This window comes from Ostrea edulis, chromosome 1 (genome assembly GCF_947568905.1).
Source record: "Ostrea edulis chromosome 1, xbOstEdul1.1, whole genome shotgun sequence".
NCBI lineage: Eukaryota > Metazoa > Mollusca > Bivalvia > Ostreida > Ostreidae > Ostrea > Ostrea edulis.
The window spans coordinates 87,619,387-87,639,826 of NC_079164.1; the positions used below are offsets into that span (position 1 = coordinate 87,619,387).

The following is a 20,440-nucleotide window of genomic DNA, read 5'->3' on the forward strand; positions in this document are numbered from 1 at the left end:
GACAATGTACATGTAACGATGATCTATGATGTATATATATCTTGACTTATGACTTAACATTTCAAACCTCTGGTGTAATGTTTCCCCACAAAATGTCATCTTTGACCTTCTTTTTTTTTTAAAATCGACATTATTTTCTGGGTTATATACAAGGTTTGTGAAACATCATCTTATCATCGGTGAGATTAAAATAGATTAATGAAGTGTTTAATACAAAAATGTAAAAAGAAATAATAAGCAAAGGAAATAAAAAGCTGTAAAACATCTCTAAATTAATGATCATGCTTACCTCGCAAGTTTGAACTGAATCGACTTTAAGCATCCTAATAAATCTGAAGGATTTTTTAATACACTGGTAAATCTGCCTAACTCTAAATTTAGATTTCGTTCGCTATATTCACCAATTCATACTATACACATATATTGTATTTGGCTTACAAGGTTTAGAAGGACATGTCTGATAAAGTTGTATAATGTCAGTGATATCAGAGATCCTACTACACAATCAATATGATAGTGATCGGCCTTGGCCGGGAAGTTGATAACGTTTGGTATATCAATGTTTATACTGTTTTAAGGACACTCGATCCTTACGACAATTTACAGACGTTTTTCCAGCAACACCTGATACCTAGAAGTGTTGGATAGACTTCGTGGATTGGAGGTCAAGTACAACAAAAATACGCAAAACACTAAAATAACCAACGTTACGAACAACCAGATTGCCATATTTTCCAAACGACCTGTCCCTTCAGGACAAACGAAAGGAATTACATAATGTGACCAATATCAATAAACAATAACAACATATAACAAAAACTCACATAAATACACCTACCACTGCAACTACACTAAAGCTACAAACGGATTTACACCGCAGACTGCATGTTTTTGGTGGGTTTGCTTCTTTGGTTTGCCAATCAATGTTAATAACGGAGCGATTTAGGAGATGTCCTACTCGTCCAAAGAGCTGATCCATAAGAGAGGGCGGTTGTATTCATTTAATAGTTCATTACAATCTGTGTTTTATGAAACAGATCAATGAGATGTTTTATGTAAAGATAAACCTTACAAATTATTTCAATCTTCGAAAGGATGAAGCGTCCTTAAAAGCTGAGGGTAAACACCGTGGATCAGATCAGGATATTGCTACATTAATATATGGGAGGTTGACGATAAAGAAGTTGAAAACATTCCGTTTGTCATCAAGTTGACATAAGTATATAGTTGAGAATCACAAGCTATACTCAAAGACAATGTACATGTAACGATGATCTATGATGTATATATATCTTGACTTATGACTTAACATTTCAAACCTCTGGTGTAATGTTTCCCCACAAAATGTCATCTTTGACCTTTTTTTTTTTAAATCGACATTATTTTCTGGGTTATATACAAGGTTTGTGAAACATCATCTTATCATCGGTGAGATTAAAATAGATTAATGAAGTGTTTAATACAAAAATGTAAAAAGAAATAATAAGCAAAGGAAATAAAAAGCTGTAAAACATCTCTAAATTAATGATCATGCTTACCTCGCAAGTTTGAACTGAATCGACTTTAAGCATCCTAATAAATCTGAAGGATTTTTTAATACACTGGTAAATCTACCTAACTCTAAATTTAGATTTCGTTCGCTATATTCACCAATTCATACTATACACATCTATTGTATTTGGCTTACAAGGTTTAAAAGGACACGTCTGATAAAGTTTTAGAATGCCAGTGATATTTGAGATACGATTAAATGTGAATCGGTCTTCGTTCGCGAAGTAGATAACCTTTGGTACATCAGTGTTTAAACATTTGGCTTACAAGGTTTAGAAGGACATGTCTGATAAAGTTGTGTAATGTCAGTGATATCAGAGATCCCACTACACAATCAATATGATAGTGATCGGCCTTGGCCGGGAAGTTGATAACGTTTGGTATATCAATGTTTATACTGTTTTAAGGACACTCGATCCTTACGACAATTTACAGACGTTTTTCCAGCAACACCTGATACCTAGAAGTGTTGGATAGACTTCGTGGATTGGAGGTCAAGTACAACAAAAATACGCAAAACACTAAAATAACCAACGTTACGAACAACCAGATTGCCATATTTTCCAAACGACCTGTCCCTTCAGGACAAACGAAAGGAATTATTTATTGTGGCCAATCTCAATAAACAATAACAACATATAACAAAAACTCACAAAAATACATCTACCACTGCAACTACACTAAAGCTACAAACGGATTTACACCACAGACTGCATGTATTTGGTGGGTTTTGTTTTTGGTTTTGCTTTTTCGATTTGCCAATCAATGTTAATGACGGAGCGATTTAGGAGATCCCCTACTCGCCCAGAGAGCTTATCCATAAGAGAGGGCGGTTGTATTCATTTAATAGTTCATTACAATCTGTGTTTTATGAAACAGATCAATGAGATGTTTTATGTAGAGATAAACCTTACAAGTTATTTCAATCTTCGTAAAGATGAAGCGTCCTTAAAAGCTGAGGGTAAACACCGTGGATCAGATCAGAATATTGCTACGTTAATATATAGGAGGTTGACGATAAAGAAGTTGAAAACATTCCGTTTGTCATCAAGTTGACATAAGTATTTAGTTGAGAACCACAAGGTATACTCAAAGACAATGTAACGATGATCTATGTTGTATATATCTCGACTTATGGCTTAACATTTCAAACTTATGGTGTAATGTTTCCCCACAAAATGTCATCTTTGACCATTTTTTAAAATCGACATTATTTTTCTGGGTTATATACAAGGTTTGTGAAACATCATCTTATCATCGGTGAGATTAAAATAGATTAATGAAGTGTTTAATACAAGAATGTAAAAAGAAATAATAAGCAAAGGAAATAAAAAGCTGTAAAACATCTCTAAATTAATGACCATGCTTACCTCGCAAGTTTGAACTGAATTGACTTTAAGCATCCTAATAAATCTGAAGGCTTTTTTAATACACTGGTAAATCTGCCTAACTCTAAATTTAGATTTCGTTCGCTATATTCACCAATTCATACTATACACATATATTGTATTTGGCTTACAAGGTTTAGAAGGACATGTCTGATAAAGTTGTGTAATGTCAGTGATATCAGAGATCCGACTACACAATCAATATGATAGTGATCGGCCTTGGCCGGGAAGTTGATAACGTTTGGTATATCAATGTTTATACTGTTTTAAGGACACTCGATCCTTACGACAATTTACAGACGTTTTTCCAGCAACACCTGATACCTAGAAGTGTTGGATAGACTTCGTGGATTGGAGGTCAAGTACAACAAAAATACGCAAAACACTAAAATAACCAACGTTACGAACAACCAGATTGCCATATTTTCCAAACGACCTGTCCCTTCAGGACAAACGAAAGGAATTACATAATGTGACCAATATCAATAAACAATAACAACATATAACAAAAACTCACATAAATACACCTACCACTGCAACTACACTAAAGCTACAAACGGATTTACACCGCAGACTGCATGTTTTTGGTGGGTTTGCTTCTTTGGTTTGCCAATCAATGTTAATAACGGAGCGATTTAGGAGATGTCCTACTCGTCCAAAGAGCTGATCCATAAGAGAGGGCGGTTGTATTCATTTAATAGTTCATTACAATCTGTGTTTTATGAAACAGATCAATGAGATGTTTTATGTAAAGATAAACCTTACAAATTATTTCAATCTTCGAAAGGATGAAGCGTCCTTAAAAGCTGAGGGTAAACACCGTGGATCAGATCAGGATATTGCTACATTAATATATGGGAGGTTGACGATAAAGAAGTTGAAAACATTCCGTTTGTCATCAAGTTGACATAAGTATATAGTTGAGAATCACAAGCTATACTCAAAGACAATGTACATGTAACGATGATCTATGATGTATATATATCTTGACTTATGACTTAACATTTCAAACCTCTGGTGTAATGTTTCCCCACAAAATGTCATCTTTGACCTTCTTTTTTTTTTTAAAATCGACATTATTTTCTGGGTTATATACAAGGTTTGTGAAACATCATCTTATCATCGGTGAGATTAAAATAGATTAATGAAGTGTTTAATACAAAAATGTAAAAAGAAATAATAAGCAAAGGAAATAAAAAGCTGTAAAACATCTCTAAATTAATGATCATGCTTACCTCGCAAGTTTGAACTGAATCGACTTTAAGCATCCTAATAAATCTGAAGGATTTTTTAATACACTGGTAAATCTACCTAACTCTAAATTTAGATTTCGTTCGCTATATTCACCAATTCATACTATACACATCTATTGTATTTGGCTTACAAGGTTTAAAAGGACACGTCTGATAAAGTTTTAGAATGCCAGTGATATTTGAGATACGATTAAATGTGAATCGGTCTTCGTTCGCGAAGTAGATAACCTTTGGTACATCAGTGTTTAAACATTTGGCTTACAAGGTTTAGAAGGACATGTCTGATAAAGTTGTGTAATGTCAGTGATATCAGAGATCCCACTACACAATCAATATGATAGTGATCGGCCTTGGCCGGGAAGTTGATAACGTTTGGTATATCAATGTTTATACTGTTTTAAGGACACTCGATCCTTACGACAATTTACAGACGTTTTTCCAGCAACACCTGATACCTAGAAGTGTTGGATAGACTTCGTGGATTGGAGGTCAAGTACAACAAAAATACGCAAAACACTAAAATAACCAACGTTACGAACAACCAGATTGCCATATTTTCCAAACGACCTGTCCCTTCAGGACAAACGAAAAGAATTACATAATGTGACCAATATCAATAAACAATAACAACATATAACAAAAACTCACATAAATACACCTACCACTGCAACTACACTAAAGCTACAAACGGATTTACACCGCAGACTGCATGTTTTTGGTGGGTTTGCTTCTTTGGTTTGCCAATCAATGTTAATAACGGAGCGATTTAGGAGATGTCCTACTCGTCCAAAGAGCTGATCCATAAGAGAGGGCGGTTGTATTCATTTAATAGTTCATTACAATCTGTGTTTTATGAAACAGATCAATGAGATGTTTTATGTAAAGATAAACCTTACAAATTATTTCAATCTTCGAAAGGATGAAGCGTCCTTAAAAGCTGAGGGTAAACACCGTGGATCAGATCAGGATATTGCTACATTAATATATGGGAGGTTGACGATAAAGAAGTTGAAAACATTCCGTTTGTCATCAAGTTGACATAAGTATATAGTTGAGAATCACAAGCTATACTCAAAGACAATGTACATGTAACGATGATCTATGATGTATATATATCTTGACTTATGACTTAACATTTCAAACCTCTGGTGTAATGTTTCCCCACAAAATGTCATCTTTGACCTTCTTTTTTTTTTAAAATCGACATTATTTTCTGGGTTATATACAAGGTTTGTGAAACATCATCTTATCATCGGTGAGATTAAAATAGATTAATGAAGTGTTTAATACAAAAATGTAAAAAGAAATAATAAGCAAAGGAAATAAAAAGCTGTAAAACATCTCTAAATTAATGATCATGCTTACCTCGCAAGTTTGAACTGAATCGACTTTAAGCATCCTAATAAATCTGAAGGATTTTTTAATACACTGGTAAATCTACCTAACTCTAAATTTAGATTTCGTTCGCTATATTCACCAATTCATACTATACACATCTATTGTATTTGGCTTACAAGGTTTAAAAGGACACGTCTGATAAAGTTTTAGAATGCCAGTGATATTTGAGATACGATTAAATGTGAATCGGTCTTCGTTCGCGAAGTAGATAACCTTTGGTACATCAGTGTTTAAACATTTGGCTTACAAGGTTTAGAAGGACATGTCTGATAAAGTTGTGTAATGTCAGTGATATCAGAGATCCCACTACACAATCAATATGATAGTGATCGGCCTTGGCCGGGAAGTTGATAACGTTTGGTATATCAATGTTTATACTGTTTTAAGGACACTCGATCCTTACGACAATTTACAGACGTTTTTCCAGCAACACCTGATACCTAGAAGTGTTGGATAGACTTCGTGGATTGGAGGTCAAGTACAACAAAAATACGCAAAACACTAAAATAACCAACGTTACGAACAACCAGATTGCCATATTTTCCAAACGACCTGTCCCTTCAGGACAAACGAAAGGAATTATTTATTGTGGCCAATCTCAATAAACAATAACAACATATAACAAAAACTCACAAAAATACATCTACCACTGCAACTACACTAAAGCTACAAACGGATTTACACCACAGACTGCATGTATTTGGTGGGTTTTGTTTTTGGTTTTGCTTTTTCGATTTGCCAATCAATGTTAATGACGGAGCGATTTAGGAGATCCCCTACTCGCCCAGAGAGCTTATCCATAAGAGAGGGCGGTTGTATTCATTTAATAGTTCATTACAATCTGTGTTTTATGAAACAGATCAATGAGATGTTTTATGTAGAGATAAACCTTACAAGTTATTTCAATCTTCGTAAAGATGAAGCGTCCTTAAAAGCTGAGGGTAAACACCGTGGATCAGATCAGAATATTGCTACGTTAATATATAGGAGGTTGACGATAAAGAAGTTGAAAACATTCCGTTTGTCATCAAGTTGACATAAGTATTTAGTTGAGAACCACAAGGTATACTCAAAGACAATGTAACGATGATCTATGTTGTATATATCTCGACTTATGGCTTAACATTTCAAACTTATGGTGTAATGTTTCCCCACAAAATGTCATCTTTGACCATTTTTTAAAATCGACATTATTTTTCTGGGTTATATACAAGGTTTGTGAAACATCATCTTATCATCGGTGAGATTAAAATAGATTAATGAAGTGTTTAATACAAGAATGTAAAAAGAAATAATAAGCAAAGAAAATAAAAAGCTGTAAAACATCTCTAAATTAATGATCATGCTTACCTCGCAAGTTTGAACTGAATTGACTTTAAGCATCCTAATAAATCTGAAGGCTTTTTTAATACACTGGTAAATCTGCCTAACTCTAAATTTAGATTTCGTTCGCTATATTCACCAATTCATACTATACACATATATTGTATTTGGCTTACAAGGTTTAGAAGGACATGTCTGATAAAGTTGTGTAATGTCAGTGATATCAGAGATCCGACTACACAATCAATATGATAGTGATCGGCCTTGGCCGGGAAGTTGATAACGTTTGGTATATCAATGTTTATACTGTTTTAAGGACACTCGATCCTTACGACAATTTACAGACGTTTTTCCAGCAACACCTGATACCTAGAAGTGTTGGATAGACTTCGTGGATTGGAGGTCAAGTACAACAAAAATACGCAAAACACTAAAATAACCAACGTTACGAACAACCAGATTGCCATATTTTCCAAACGACCTGTCCCTTCAGGACAAACGAAAGGAATTACATAATGTGACCAATATCAATAAACAATAACAACATATAACAAAAACTCACATAAATACACCTACCACTGCAACTACACTAAAGCTACAAACGGATTTACACCGCAGACTGCATGTTTTTGGTGGGTTTGCTTCTTTGGTTTGCCAATCAATGTTAATAACGGAGCGATTTAGGAGATGTCCTACTCGTCCAAAGAGCTGATCCATAAGAGAGGGCGGTTGTATTCATTTAATAGTTCATTACAATCTGTGTTTTATGAAACAGATCAATGAGATGTTTTATGTAAAGATAAACCTTACAAATTATTTCAATCTTCGAAAGGATGAAGCGTCCTTAAAAGCTGAGGGTAAACACCGTGGATCAGATCAGGATATTGCTACATTAATATATGGGAGGTTGACGATAAAGAAGTTGAAAACATTCCGTTTGTCATCAAGTTGACATAAGTATATAGTTGAGAATCACAAGCTATACTCAAAGACAATGTACATGTAACGATGATCTATGATGTATATATATCTTGACTTATGACTTAACATTTCAAACCTCTGGTGTAATGTTTCCCCACAAAATGTCATCTTTGACCTTTTTTTTTTAAAATCGACATTATTTTCTGGGTTATATACAAGGTTTGTGAAACATCATCTTATCATCGGTGAGATTAAAATAGATTAATGAAGTGTTTAATACAAAAATGTAAAAAGAAATAATAAGCAAAGGAAATAAAAAGCTGTAAAACATCTCTAAATTAATGATCATGCTTACCTCGCAAGTTTGAACTGAATCGACTTTAAGCATCCTAATAAATCTGAAGGATTTTTTAATACACTGGTAAATCTACCTAACTCTAAATTTAGATTTCGTTCGCTATATTCACCAATTCATACTATACACATCTATTGTATTTGGCTTACAAGGTTTAAAAGGACACGTCTGATAAAGTTTTAGAATGCCAGTGATATTTGAGATACGATTAAATGTGAATCGGTCTTCGTTCGCGAAGTAGATAACCTTTGGTACATCAGTGTTTAAACATTTGGCTTACAAGGTTTAGAAGGACATGTCTGATAAAGTTGTGTAATGTCAGTGATATCAGAGATCCCACTACACAATCAATATGATAGTGATCGGCCTTGGCCGGGAAGTTGATAACGTTTGGTATATCAATGTTTATACTGTTTTAAGGACACTCGATCCTTACGACAATTTACAGACGTTTTTCCAGCAACACCTGATACCTAGAAGTGTTGGATAGACTTCGTGGATTGGAGGTCAAGTACAACAAAAATACGCAAAACACTAAAATAACCAACGTTACGAACAACCAGATTGCCATATTTTCCAAACGACCTGTCCCTTCAGGACAAACGAAAGGAATTATTTATTGTGGCCAATCTCAATAAACAATAACAACATATAACAAAAACTCACAAAAATACATTATCCACTGCAACTACACTAAAGCTACAAACGGATTTACACCACAGACTGCATGTATTTGGTGGGTTTTGTTTTTGGTTTTGCTTTTTCGATTTGCCAATCAATGTTAATGACGGAGCGATTTAGGAGATCCCCTACTCGCCCAGAGAGCTTATCCATAAGAGAGGGCGGTTGTATTCATTTAATAGTTCATTACAATCTGTGTTTTATGAAACAGATCAATGAGATGTTTTATGTAGAGATAAACCTTACAAGTTATTTCAATCTTCGTAAAGATGAAGCGTCCTTAAAAGCTGAGGGTAAACACCGTGGATCAGATCAGAATATTGCTACGTTAATATATAGGAGGTTGACGATAAAGAAGTTGAAAACATTCCGTTTGTCATCAAGTTGACATAAGTATTTAGTTGAGAACCACAAGGTATACTCAAAGACAATGTAACGATGATCTATGTTGTATATATCTCGACTTATGGCTTAACATTTCAAACTTATGGTGTAATGTTTCCCCACAAAATGTCATCTTTGACCATTTTTTAAAATCGACATTATTTTTCTGGGTTATATACAAGGTTTGTGAAACATCATCTTATCATCGGTGAGATTAAAATAGATTAATGAAGTGTTTAATACAAGAATGTAAAAAGAAATAATAAGCAAAGAAAATAAAAAGCTGTAAAACATCTCTAAATTAATGATCATGCTTACCTCGCAAGTTTGAACTGAATTGACTTTAAGCATCCTAATAAATCTGAAGGCTTTTTTAATACACTGGTAAATCTGCCTAACTCTAAATTTAGATTTCGTTCGCTATATTCACCAATTCATACTATACACATATATTGTATTTGGCTTACAAGGTTTAGAAGGACATGTCTGATAAAGTTGTGTAATGTCAGTGATATCAGAGATCCGACTACACAATCAATATGATAGTGATCGGCCTTGGCCGGGAAGTTGATAACGTTTGGTATATCAATGTTTATACTGTTTTAAGGACACTCGATCCTTACGACAATTTACAGACGTTTTTCCAGCAACACCTGATACCTAGAAGTGTTGGATAGACTTCGTGGATTGGAGGTCAAGTACAACAAAAATACGCAAAACACTAAAATAACCAACGTTACGAACAACCAGATTGCCATATTTTCCAAACGACCTGTCCCTTCAGGACAAACGAAAGGAATTACATAATGTGACCAATATCAATAAACAATAACAACATATAACAAAAACTCACATAAATACACCTACCACTGCAACTACACTAAAGCTACAAACGGATTTACACCGCAGACTGCATGTTTTTGGTGGGTTTGCTTCTTTGGTTTGCCAATCAATGTTAATAACGGAGCGATTTAGGAGATGTCCTACTCGTCCAAAGAGCTGATCCATAAGAGAGGGCGGTTGTATTCATTTAATAGTTCATTACAATCTGTGTTTTATGAAACAGATCAATGAGATGTTTTATGTAGAGATAAACCTTACAAGTTATTTCAATCTTCGTAAAGATGAAGCGTCCTTAAAAGCTGAGGGTAAACACCGTGGATCAGATCAGAATATTGCTACGTTAATATATAGGAGGTTGACGATAAAGAAGTTGAAAACATTCCGTTTGTCATCAAGTTGACATAAGTATTTAGTTGAGAACCACAAGGTATACTCAAAGACAATGTAACGATGATCTATGTTGTATATATCTCGACTTATGGCTTAACATTTCAAACTTATGGTGTAATGTTTCCCCACAAAATGTCATCTTTGACCATTTTTTAAAATCGACATTATTTTTCTGGGTTATATACAAGGTTTGTGAAACATCATCTTATCATCGGTGAGATTAAAATAGATTAATGAAGTGTTTAATACAAGAATGTAAAAAGAAATAATAAGCAAAGGAAATAAAAAGCTGTAAAACATCTCTAAATTAATGATCATGCTTACCTCGCAAGTTTGAACTGAATTGACTTTAAGCATCCTAATAAATCTGAAGGCTTTTTTAATACACTGGTAAATCTGCCTAACTCTAAATTTAGATTTCGTTCGCTATATTCACCAATTCATACTATACACATATATTGTATTTGGCTTACAAGGTTTAGAAGGACATGTCTGATAAAGTTGTATAATGTCAGTGATATCAGAGATCCGACTACACAATCAATATGATAGTGATCGGCCTTGGCCGGGAAGTTGATAACGTTTGGTATATCAATGTTTATACTGTTTTAAGGACACTCGATCCTTACGACAATTTACAGACGTTTTTCCAGCAACACCTGATACCTAGAAGTGTTGGATAGACTTCGTGGATTGGAGGTCAAGTACAACAAAAATACGCAAAACACTAAAATAACCAACGTTACGAACAACCAGATTGCCATATTTTCCAAACGACCTGTCCCTTCAGGACAAACGAAAGGAATTACATAATGTGACCAATATCAATAAACAATAACAACATATAACAAAAACTCACATAAATACACCTACCACTGCAACTACACTAAAGCTACAAACGGATTTACACCGCAGACTGCATGTTTTTGGTGGGTTTGCTTCTTTGGTTTGCCAATCAATGTTAATAACGGAGCGATTTAGGAGATGTCCTACTCGTCCAAAGAGCTGATCCATAAGAGAGGGCGGTTGTATTCATTTAATAGTTCATTACAATCTGTGTTTTATGAAACAGATCAATGAGATGTTTTATGTAAAGATAAACCTTACAAATTATTTCAATCTTCGAAAGGATGAAGCGTCCTTAAAAGCTGAGGGTAAACACCGTGGATCAGATCAGGATATTGCTACATTAATATATGGGAGGTTGACGATAAAGAAGTTGAAAACATTCCGTTTGTCATCAAGTTGACATAAGTATATAGTTGAGAATCACAAGCTATACTCAAAGACAATGTACATGTAACGATGATCTATGATGTATATATATCTTGACTTATGACTTAACATTTCAAACCTCTGGTGTAATGTTTCCCCACAAAATGTCATCTTTGACCTTCTTTTTTTTTTTAAATCGACATTATTTTCTGGGTTATATACAAGGTTTGTGAAACATCATCTTATCATCGGTGAGATTAAAATAGATTAATGAAGTGTTTAATACAAAAATGTAAAAAGAAATAATAAGCAAAGGAAATAAAAAGCTGTAAAACATCTCTAAATTAATGATCATGCTTACCTCGCAAGTTTGAACTGAATCGACTTTAAGCATCCTAATAAATCTGAAGGATTTTTTAATACACTGGTAAATCTACCTAACTCTAAATTTAGATTTCGTTCGCTATATTCACCAATTCATACTATACACATCTATTGTATTTGGCTTACAAGGTTTAAAAGGACACGTCTGATAAAGTTTTAGAATGCCAGTGATATTTGAGATACGATTAAATGTGAATCGGTCTTCGTTCGCGAAGTAGATAACCTTTGGTACATCAGTGTTTAAACATTTGGCTTACAAGGTTTAGAAGGACATGTCTGATAAAGTTGTGTAATGTCAGTGATATCAGAGATCCCACTACACAATCAATATGATAGTGATCGGCCTTGGCCGGGAAGTTGATAACGTTTGGTATATCAATGTTTATACTGTTTTAAGGACACTCGATCCTTACGACAATTTACAGACGTTTTTCCAGCAACACCTGATACCTAGAAGTGTTGGATAGACTTCGTGGATTGGAGGTCAAGTACAACAAAAATACGCAAAACACTAAAATAACCAACGTTACGAACAACCAGATTGCCATATTTTCCAAACGACCTGTCCCTTCAGGACAAACGAAAGGAATTATTTATTGTGGCCAATCTCAATAAACAATAACAACATATAACAAAAACTCACAAAAATACATCTACCACTGCAACTACACTAAAGCTACAAACGGATTTACACCACAGACTGCATGTATTTGGTGGGTTTTGTTTTTGGTTTTGCTTTTTCGATTTGCCAATCAATGTTAATGACGGAGCGATTTAGGAGATCCCCTACTCGCCCAGAGAGCTTATCCATAAGAGAGGGCGGTTGTATTCATTTAATAGTTCATTACAATCTGTGTTTTATGAAACAGATCAATGAGATGTTTTATGTAGAGATAAACCTTACAAGTTATTTCAATCTTCGTAAAGATGAAGCGTCCTTAAAAGCTGAGGGTAAACACCGTGGATCAGATCAGAATATTGCTACGTTAATATATAGGAGGTTGACGATAAAGAAGTTGAAAACATTCCGTTTGTCATCAAGTTGACATAAGTATTTAGTTGAGAACCACAAGGTATACTCAAAGACAATGTAACGATGATCTATGTTGTATATATCTCGACTTATGGCTTAACATTTCAAACTTATGGTGTAATGTTTCCCCACAAAATGTCATCTTTGACCATTTTTTAAAATCGACATTATTTTTCTGGGTTATATACAAGGTTTGTGAAACATCATCTTATCATCGGTGAGATTAAAATAGATTAATGAAGTGTTTAATACAAGAATGTAAAAAGAAATAATAAGCAAAGGAAATAAAAAGCTGTAAAACATCTCTAAATTAATGATCATGCTTACCTCGCAAGTTTGAACTGAATTGACTTTAAGCATCCTAATAAATCTGAAGGCTTTTTTAATACACTGGTAAATCTGCCTAACTCTAAATTTAGATTTCGTTCGCTATATTCACCAATTCATACTATACACATATATTGTATTTGGCTTACAAGGTTTAGAAGGACATGTCTGATAAAGTTGTGTAATGTCAGTGATATCAGAGATCCGACTACACAATCAATATGATAGTGATCGGCCTTGGCCGGGAAGTTGATAACGTTTGGTATATCAATGTTTATACTGTTTTAAGGACACTCGATCCTTACGACAATTTACAGACGTTTTTCCAGCAACACCTGATACCTAGAAGTGTTGGATAGACTTCGTGGATTGGAGGTCAAGTACAACAAAAATACGCAAAACACTAAAATAACCAACGTTACGAACAACCAGATTGCCATATTTTCCAAACGACCTGTCCCTTCAGGACAAACGAAAGGAATTACATAATGTGACCAATATCAATAAACAATAACAACATATAACAAAAACTCACATAAATACACCTACCACTGCAACTACACTAAAGCTACAAACGGATTTACACCGCAGACTGCATGTTTTTGGTGGGTTTGCTTCTTTGGTTTGCCAATCAATGTTAATAACGGAGCGATTTAGGAGATGTCCTACTCGTCCAAAGAGCTGATCCATAAGAGAGGGCGGTTGAATTCATTTAATAGTTCATTACAATCTGTGTTTTATGAAACAGATCAATGAGATGTTTTATGTAAAGATAAAAGTAGTATAACGCCTCCCGATAGGTGGGTCAACTGAGTGCACTTTTTATGCAAATGAGGTCAAGCAAGGGTGGCTTTTGATTGGTCAAGCGGTGTCGGGGTTAACGGAGTGGTTCAATATCTAGGACGGGGTCAACTGGTGCACCCCAGCAGGGGTTGTAGGCCGGGTGTCGGGTGAATAGGCTGGCCTATTGCCGCTGGTCTAATTTTAGCTCTATTATGCGGTACTTTCGCTTTGAGTTCCTGGAAAAGGAACCTGGAGGTATTTTTCTGAAAATCGGTATAAAATCCTGTGTATTCCTGTGTATTTCTATGTATTCCTGTATATTAAATCTAAAGAATAACACAAGGTTTTAAGTTGACATGTTTATTAAATAAACAATTTAATTAATTTAGAGTGTTATTGACGTTGTAGAAAAACCTGCTTTTCTATGACGTCACAATAAGTATATAAACGCAATACACAATTCGCGTTTTCACTTTCATCACCATGTCTGAGCGAATACCTAACGACTTACGGAATAGCAGAAATGGGCTCCCACTAAAGAAGAACAGTGGTTGAAAGTTTACACATTTATTAAATGAACACACATTTATCAAATCAACAATTTATAAAGTCCCTAGAAACACAGCACTTTCGTTTTCATTTCTCGGAAACGCGGCTATTTTCTGAAAATCGCTTTGACTTTGTTTTGTAAACAATGAGCTCAGCAATTCGGTAGTTCTATATAACATGCAAAGAGTTTATGCATATGTTCACTAAATTGTGTGGTTTGAGTCAGATCTTTCTGCATTAGGCCTTTATTTTGTATTGAATCTTATGTGATTGATTGATTTTTTATTGTTGAACTGGAGAATGTTTCACTCATAAGGAGACGTCATTACTGCCCGTGAAGGACTTCAAAATTTAGGCCTATGCTCGGCGCTTACGGCCTTTGAGCAGGGAGGGATCTCTATCGTGCCACACCTGCTGTGACACGGGACCTCGGTTTTTGCGATCTCAACCGAAAGACCGCCCCATTTAGTCGCCTCTTACGACAAGCAAGGGGAAGTGGGGACTTATTCGAACCCGGATCCCATATAGTTTTACGCTAAATATTTAAATATAATTCATTTTTACTCTAGAAGTACTTTGGACCTAAACTCTATTATGGATATAGCAGAACAGTTTTATAGTTATGAAAACAACTATCTGTGCACTTCGCACCCTATGAGATTACAACGAAAAAGTACGTCACGACGTACATCTTACAATTCATGTCTATATGTTGTCGTTATATTGACAGGTGTTATCAAGTGATAAGCCGTATACGTGAAAAAAAATTCTTGTCAAATAATATATTATTTCAATTTCGTATCAAATCGCTCAACATTTTTATATTTGCGCGAAGGTCATAATTCATATTGTGACCTTGAAATCGCCCCTCTATTTTCTCCCGATCATCACTACGTTATGTAAGGAAATCTAATTTACATAATTATTGCGAGCAGTGTGTAAAGGGGTAACGATATACGGTGTATGGTGGTGTATAAAGTGTATATATTTATATTCCTGTTACCAAAGGAAGGGTTAGGCCAAACTTCTGACACCTAAAGAAACCCCCCTTTCCCCATCTGATTATGTCTAACATACTCTTGAAAATGAAAAAGAGTATCCTGCATTAGATGCATTTTAAACTTCCTTTTATCGGAGCACTTGCTCTCTCTATAGATCTGGGTTTTTACTATATCAATTATCTTCTTCTTTTTTTTAAATATAGGAAGTCTCATAATTGTTCATGAAAAAGTGAAGATAATGAACAATCTTATAATGATTACACAATTGAGAGTAGGGTAAACACGGATCCTTGTTAAAGTAAATATGAGTGGTGGCAACTGCGGTGCCAGTAGTCGTGTTCATGAGAATGTGAGGGGTGGTATGTGGTACATAATTGGTGGTATATGATGTTAACGAAAATTTGAGTGGTGTTATGGTGGTGAAACATGCAAACTAATAACGCTAAATCAATCTCTAATTAATATTATGGAAAGAAATGCAAAATTAAGGACCTACATAGGTGATAGTGTGAGTAGTGTTAAAGAAACCCTAAGTCATGGGAACTGGTGTGGCAATAGTGGGGAGTAGGTGTTATTTACCGTATAAGTGGTAGTGTGTGGTGTACAAGTGGTGGTATGTGGTGTTAATAAAATGTGGGTGTTAGTATGGTGGTGACACACGCAAACTAATAACGGTAGATCGATCTCTTTCATCAATATTGTTATGCAAAGAAATGCATAACTTTGGACCTATATGGGTAGTGATGTGAGTTATGTTAAAGAAGATGTAAGTGATGGTATCTGGTGTGCCAGTAGTGGTGTACAGTTGGTGGTATGGGGTGTATAGGTGGTGTGTAAGTGGTGAATAGGTGGTGGTATGTGGTGTATAGGTGGTGGTATGTGGTGTTAATGGAAATGTGAGTGATAGTATGGTGGTGATATATGCAAACTAAAAACGGTAGATCAATCTGTCATGCTAAGAAATGCAAAACTATATAGGTAGTGTTGTGAGTAATGTTAAAGAAGATGTAAGTGATGGCATCTGGTGTGGCAGTAGTGGTGTACAGGTGGTGGTATGGGGTGTATAGGTGGTGTTTGAGTGGTGTATGGGTGGTGATATGTGGTGTTAATGGAAATGTGAGTGGTAGTATGGTGGTGTTAATGGAAATGTACGTGGTAGTATGATGGTAATACATGCAAACTAACAACGGTATATCTATCTCTTTCGTTGATATTGATATGTAAAACTATCAATTCTCAGACCTGTATAGGTAGTGATGTGAGTAATGTTAAAGAAGATGTAAGTGATGACATCTGATGTGTCAGTAGTGGTGTACAAGTGGTGGTAAGTGGTGGTATGTGGTGTATGAGTGGTGTTAATGGAAATGTGAGTGGTAGTATGGTGGTATTAATGGAAATGTGCGTGGTAGTATGATGGTGATACAATGTACATGCAAACTAATAACGGTAGATCTACCTCTTTCGTTGATATTGATATGTAAAACTATCAATTCTCTGACCTGTATAGGTAGTGGTGTGATTGGTGTAAAAACAAAAACAAAAAACCGGTGTTAAAACACATGTGTTAGCATCCGATGTGCCATTAGCTGTGTGTAAATGGTGTTTATGGAAATGTGAATGGTGGTACGTGGTGTATAAATGGTGGTATGTGGTGTTAATGAAAATAAGGGTTGTGGTATGTGGTGTTAACGAACGTGTAGGTAGAGTGTGTGCGATGTTAACGAAAGTATGAATGGTAGTAGTTGGCTGGTTATTTCACAATTTTCACCCTTATTATACACCACTTGTGGATGAAGTACTATGATTAATGGTTATTACCCCCTAGTAGCGAGGGCTCTTTAGCGTGCAAACGCCTACCGCCATAGGGCCTTCCGAAAGACCCGTAAATGCAGTGCATTTGGAGGGCCAATCACTACCAATGTTTACGTCTTAGGTTGGCGATGGCATGAGGAGGATTCGAATTCATGAGCTTCCGGTTAGGAAGCAAACGCTCTACCATTGAGCAATGCGACCGGTAATTGCGTGGTGGTGGTGGTGGTGGAAGTATATAAAGAACCTAAAAGCCAGGAATTATTCGTTTACTTGCATGACAATCTGAGCAGTGTTTATATACTTCCACCTGAAGTGTGTCACAGTCTGTATAATGGAATGATAACGTGTTGTAAAGTTCTAACGAGATACAAATGGAGTTTATCATTTTGGTTCGTGGATTTATCAGAATAAAGAGAATCTTATATTTTCGGTAAGTGCACATCTCCGATACCTGCTGAGTAGACGTCCGTATTTGACACGTTTGTTTTTTTGTTTTTTTTTTGGCGAATATGCCATGTGCATTACATATTATGCATATGCACTGGTCGAGTTCACCTAGAAAAATCACTCAGGTGTGACAATCACATTTGGGGTATACACGGGTAGAGTAAATTAGGCTACCTGAGAGAAATATGGCGGATAAGATGAGAAAGGTATACGTATTTATTAGTTCATGTCAACAGAATGAGAGAGTGGCGTAAAGACACGGCCCCTTGGACATACCAGAGGTGGTATCATGTGTCTAAGAGGAGCAAGCATTCCCTGTTGACCCGTTACACCCATCTTCGGCCCTGTAATTTTGATCAGGTAAACAGAGTAATTTGTATTTAAAACCAAATAGCAATTTTAGACAAAGGACTAATACGGAAGTTCCGAGTTCCCCAAGAGTTATTTCCCTTTGTCGAACTCTTCCGTAAATTATGACGTAAAATATGATGACAGTGGGTACATTTGCTAATTACTATCGTTGTATTATTTCTTAAAAGATGTTATCCAGAGTTTCTGAGACCATCCTATCTCAGGGAAAAGGCAACTTTAGTGAGTTTATGAGTATTGGATAACAAAATGGCTCAAACAAATATTGTTAATTGCCATCTTTCTTTGATAAAAGCGTCACTCATGTAGAAGAGGAAACGAATAATGATTTAATAGCCAATTTGATGATCTTATTCAAACAAATTATGCTTGATATGGCCAGAATATGCATACCAGTGATTGATATAAACAAAAGTTACGCTTTTATTACATTAATCGTACGTAATCGTTATGTACAATGCCAGTCTACGATATAATGTATACATTGTGTACCCACCATACGTCATCAAATGCGAAAGAGTTCGCCAAAGGGAAATAACTTTTGGGTAACTCGGAACTTGCGTATTGGTATGAAGCATCTCACTTACTGACCTATGTTTGGCTAAGGCTGGTAATGCCTTCCCGGATGCGGATGTTTTGTTCTTAAAAGTTTACCAGAATAACCTTTTACTTTATGAAGGAACAATTATCTCCCGTCTTGAATGCCTTAAAGCTGACATGAATTCTGAAATATATACACATTTGTCATCTTACACACCATCTTTCGTTCAGATAGCCTATTTTATTCTACCCGTATTTACCCAAATGTGATTGTCACACCTGAGTGATTTTGTAGTTAGACTCGACGAGCAGCAATCGCAATTCAACAAACTGGGCGACACTGACACAGGAGGAGAATACCCTGCAGCATTCCAAAAAAAAAACAAAAAAAAAATCACGAAAAAGCAGAACTCGTTTGTTAAATACTTGTAGATCAGAATAGTAGTAGTTCAGTTCCCTTGCAAAGCCGGAAAGTTTAATAAAATTCAGATCAAGCGTTGTTTCTCCTTTGTGTCAACACATCGTTGATGGTCACATGGCTAAAATAAGCAACACTGATTTGTTCCAGACCGAATCTTAGAATAATTTAGAAGTAGTACTTAGAGAACAACATATATAATTGTCGCTGTAAAATAAATTACATGTAGCCATATAGGAATAATTGATCGAAGGAAAATGTATTGTTTCTGTAAAATGAGTAACATACAATTGTACAGAAAACAATCCACAGAAAATATGGCCCTCTAAGTAAAAGAAATCCTATAATATATCATATACTTTGTAACACAAAGGTTACTATTTGTATATAATACGTACATTTACATCTAATATAGGGAAATCTTTAAAACATTTCTTCTCAAAGACAATAGTCAGAAAAGTTCAATCTTACATGAAAGCTTCCTGACTTAGTGCAGATTCAGTTTGTTAGTGGAAACGCGCATCTGGTGCATCAAAATTGGTACCGTATAAGTTTTACATTAAATAGATAGGGATTATGAGATTGATCACTGTTCCTTGCATTAACCGGAAGTAGTTATGAATTGTAGTTGTCTTATATTAACCGGAACTCGAAATGAATTGTAGATTCCTTACATTAAACGGAACTAGCAATGCTTTGTAATTTCCTTACATTCGCTGGAACTAGAAATTATTTGAAGTTTCTTTACATACCTTTGCGAATCTTGTTTAGTGCACAACACTATGAAAGGTGAAGATAACGAACAGTGATCAATCTCATAACTCCTACAAGCAATACAAAATAGAGAGTTAGGCAAACACGAACCCCTGGACACACCGGAGGTGGGGTCAGGTGCCTAGGAGAAGTAAGCGTTTGAAATATCAAGGAAATTATTTGACCTCACATTGAAAGCAGCGGGTTAAGTCGAATACTATTTGACCTTTGTCTATGTCACGACAAACGACCTTTTTTAAACCAAAATGCTTGATTATAAATTGAGAAAAAAAATTAAAAACATCCTATGCATGTTTGAATT

General features: G+C 35.2%; 1 protein-coding gene and 1 long non-coding RNA gene across 2 annotated transcripts in view; one reads left to right on the forward strand and one right to left on the reverse strand.

Annotated features, from left to right (window-relative positions):
- Window positions 1-20,440, reverse strand: part of LOC125667458 (uncharacterized) — a 116,514-nt gene that overhangs the window by 85,171 nt on the left and 10,903 nt on the right. The gene's annotated exons all lie outside the window — the stretch shown is intronic.
- LOC130054556 (uncharacterized) overlaps window positions 14,938-20,440 on the forward strand; it is a 6,471-nt gene continuing 968 nt past the window's right edge. The window contains exon 1 of the long non-coding RNA XR_008802847.1: window positions 14,938-18,021. This is a non-coding gene — a long non-coding RNA (uncharacterized LOC130054556). The remainder of the gene's footprint in view (window positions 18,022-20,440) is intronic.